This window comes from Triticum aestivum, chromosome 2B (assembly GCF_018294505.1).
Source record: "Triticum aestivum cultivar Chinese Spring chromosome 2B, IWGSC CS RefSeq v2.1, whole genome shotgun sequence".
Taxonomy (NCBI): Eukaryota; Viridiplantae; Streptophyta; class Magnoliopsida; order Poales; family Poaceae; genus Triticum; species Triticum aestivum.
In genome coordinates, this window is record NC_057798.1 from 16,187,282 (window position 1) to 16,191,541 (window position 4,260).

General features: G+C 46.8%; 1 pseudogene; it reads right to left on the minus strand.

Annotated features, from left to right (window-relative positions):
• Positions 1-1,238: 1,238 nt before the first annotated feature.
• LOC123039983 (uncharacterized) lies at positions 1,239-3,983 on the minus strand (annotated as a pseudogene).
• Positions 3,984-4,260: the final 277 nt, after the last annotated feature.

Genomic DNA, 4,260 nt, shown 5'->3' on the forward strand with positions numbered 1-4,260 from the left:
TTAATTTAGGTGTTTCATATATTGTGTTAGCTAGCTAATTAATAGAGAGAAGTGTCCTCTCTTATGTCCGTGCTTGGTCGACGCTACGTACTATACATAAAGAGGCCCTCGACACGCTAGCTAGTAAGAAAATGAAGGGAACCATTAAGTACAGAAGTTCGTCATGCATACCGAGAGAAGTGATCGATCGACCTCTCCTTCTCCGAGAGATTGGTCGAACAACAAGTTTTCGTATTATCTATCCGACGCTACTGGCTACATACATATACAATATGTAAGATCTCTTAATTACAATCGCCTAGCAATTGAAATCAACTTCCACATGGTATTCTCCGGCTTTATTGATGACGCGGTCAAGAAAGAATCCCGCCAATTCCTCTTGAATTGCTTTCATGCGATCTTGTTCTAGGAGTTCATTCCGCATCTGCCACGTCTAATTTGAAGAAGGGGGTTAATTAATACATATATATGAATGAAACTCAACAGAAATGATGGTGTAATAAAATGAAATTGTGAATATTATTGCTTACACACTTCATATTGTCTTTTACAGTAGCCCCGCTTATTTTTCAAAGTCGCGTTGTAGATGAACTCGCATACGCAGTATCCACAGTAATTATTCCCTTATTCCTGCCATAAGCACTTTACGAGAAATAGAGGTCAATCAAACTGATAATGCATGAAGCATTATAAATGGCATTGATGAAAGTATAGCTATAGAATCAACGGGAGATGCGCGCAGCTAGCTAGCCAATAGTACTTACTTTCGGGTATGTATATCGCAGCTCCTTCGGCAGTCCCGGAGCTTCTGCGGTGAACTGTTTCCAAATCCTGCAAGAGAAAAAAAATAATTATTATTACTTGAGATATCAGGAAATGAACAAAAAGTTGCTGATATGGTGCGATAATGATCGATTGAACTTACTTGTTGAGCATTTTAGTCATGTCCGCATAGGTTTCAGGATCTTTTTGTCTCGAGTCTAAGACGGTTACTAGTCCCCCCTCAAGCTTAATCTCCGGAAGAACATAGTGGAAGCTGCGCACGCATGCATAACTCATCAATTACATTACTATAACCTCGCTCGAGTAATAAGGGAAACCGAATATGCACACGACAGTAACACTCACTTGAAGTTGTAAGGAAAGAGTAAGGTATCGTTGTTTTGATTTTTGATCAACGATTGTAGCAAGTTGGTCTCGGCCTCTTCGGCGTGCTTTTTAACCAGAAATTCATCTATGATATTTGTATTAATGAACCCAATATCATACATTTCTTGTTTTCTGCACTCGACGATCATCAATCTGCATAATATATTGAGGACAATTAATTATAAATACATGCAATGAAAGAGCCGAGCTATATATAGAGACTTAATGACAGAAATAGTACTTACAGGTAGTAGCAAAAGACCGTTAATTTATCGAGGGCCTTTTGATTGAAGAATGCGAAGAACTCCTCAAATGGAACATACAATAGATCAGTTCCAACGAGGTCGTGCTCCTCTTTAATGTTTAGATACAAACTATTCGTCCCCCCAAACTCTCTGCAGGTTTTCATGTACCAATTATGGAATCTTCGCATCATCGTTGTTAGAGATTTTTCATCTTTGATGAGAGGCTTCCCGTACTCGTATCTGTGTTCGTCCACCTCCGTGAAATCAGGAAGTTCATCGTCAGGCAGGTAATCTAATAGATTGCCATAACCGGCCACCATCCCCGGAGCATTAGCGACGATGTTGCCGCTAGACACATTGAGCGGGGGGCACGATTGATTTGCTTGTTCGCCGAGCTGGTCAATTTTTTTCGCAGCTGCTCGTTCTCTTGACCTTTGATGTCTGACAGTACTTCCCGACCGCTCCGCTTGGAGATATGTCTGTTCAGTAATGTGCTCATAGTTGGTTCTCGGCGGAGACTTTGCCGGTTTCCTCAGGGCATCGAGAGTGCGCTTTGCTATCACCGGATCTACCTTCTCCTCCGGAGGTGGATGACTCTTTGCTTTAACCCCTTCAAAGAAGTCTTTCACGTGGGTCCGCACAATCGCCACGTTCTCCTCCTCGGTCCACTTGTACGGTAACTTCTCTAGAGGCTTGAGAGGTGGACCATATCTATATTGCCTCCCGCCTATGGCTGTACTGCTAGACGTCGGAGCAGACGGAGTGGCTGCGGCGTTTGTCTTGTTTCGTGCTTGCTTACGAGGCGGAGGAGAAGGACTACGACGCGCTGGAGCAGCCGGGGCGGCGGCGGATCTCTTCTGCCCTTGCTCGCGAGGCGGAGAAGGAGGAGGCTGCTGGCTGCTCGGGCGCGCCGGCGCAGGCGGAGAAGGAGGCGGAGTGCCGCCACGCGCCGGAGAAGGAGTCCCAGTGCCCTGATCGTCACTCGCCGGAGGAGGAGGCGGTGGAGGAGGCGGAGTGCCCTTACTCGCCGGAGGAGGAGGAGGAGGCAGAGGCATCCAGTTTGGAAGGTTGATGAGCTCCTTCCGCCATAGGCATGGAGTCTTCAGGGCAGAACCCAGCCTAGTCTCCCCTTCACCGGTAGGGTGGTCAAGCTGGAGGTCCTCAAATCCCTCCGTTATTTCATCCACCATCACCCTAGCATATCCTTCTGGAATCGGCCGGCGGTGATAAGTTGCACCGGGTTTAGTAGGATAAACAGAGCCAACAGCCGCCTTGACCTTCAAATTCATCCATTGCGTCATAATGTGGCAATTCTGAGACTCCGTGATAGCATCCACGGGATAGCTGGCAGGAGCCGTCAAGACATGCTCCGGCTGAAGCAGCTCGATGGAAGCCACACTGCTTCTCCGCTGAGATGGCGGGGTAGCTTCGGTAGGTCGTTTGCTGCGATCTGCTTCTCGTTCCTCTTCTCGTTCCTCTAGCCCCATTACCCTTTTGTGCAGCGCCTGCAGTTGGCTCTGCTCCAGTTTCTTCCTCCCCTCGTGGATTTTGTAATCCCCTGCGTACAAAAACCAACCTTCCACAGAATGGAGCCTGGCATGCCTCGTGTCCGTCCAGGGTGCTCAGGATTCCCAAGGGCTATTGTGAGCTCGTCCTTCTCCCTATCTGGAACGAACATCCCTTGCTGCGCTGCATTGATATAGTGCCGAACCCTCTTGACTGGTATTTTCAGTTGCTCGTCCGTCCAATGGCACTTCCCTGATACAGGGTCCAAGGTTCCACCAGCCCCTAAGAACCAACTCCGGCAATGGTTTGGCCAGTTCATTGTCTTTGGTTCGATCCCTTTATCAAGCAGATCATTCTCAGCCTTGGACCACTTAGGCCGGGCTTTGAGGTAGATGGTGAAAGTGCTTCTTCACAGCATTTTGCTTGTTTTTCGCCGACATATTATTACTCTTTTCCGATGTCTTGTGGGCCACAAATGTGGACCAGTGATCTTTGATCTTCTCATATTTGCCGATGAATTATGGTGTCTCTTCTTTGTCGACAAACTTGTTCAGCTCTTTCCTCCACCTCCTGAATAGGGTTTCCATCTTCTTAAGAGCACAAGACTTGATTAATTGCTCTTTAACTGGCTTCTCCGGATCCTCCTCTGGCGGTAGGGTGAAATTTGCCTTCAGCTGAGTCCAAAGATCATCTTTCTGCATATCATTGACATAAGACACCTTAGGGTCTTCCTCCTTAGGCTTATACCATTGCTGGATGCTGATCGAGATCTTGTCCCTAACAAGAACCCCGCACTGAGCAGAAAATGCGTTCTTTGTCCGGATGGGTTCAATCGGTTCACCGTCGGGTGCGATTTCTATGATCTCAAACCTTTCATCCGAGCTCAACTTTTTCTTCGGGCCTCGTCTCCTTACCGAAGTTGTGCTCGATCCGGAGGGCTAGAAAAAGGAAGAAAGACGAGAGTTAATTAATATGTGGTCATATACCAAAACAATGGATGCATCAATTAACTAGTCAGCACGGGCTTAACTAATATATATATACCTGGCCGGACTCAGTTCGGTCACCGGAGCAGTCAGCACGGTCTCCTTCTTGTACCTCCATTGGGTCATCGGAGCCATCGTGAACATAGTCCTCTTCTTGTACCGGCATTAATGGGCCGGAGCCATCATGAATATAGCCCTCTTCTTCACCCAATCCTTCCTGACCATCGATGTCGTTGAGAAATGACGCAACGACATCACTTCGTTGTGCGATTATGTCCCCAACATCGCTTCTATTGCTTCGTCTTGGGAGTGCTCCATAGTTTCTGCAAATATTTACAATATTTTAATTATTATTCAAACATGGTAAAGATGGA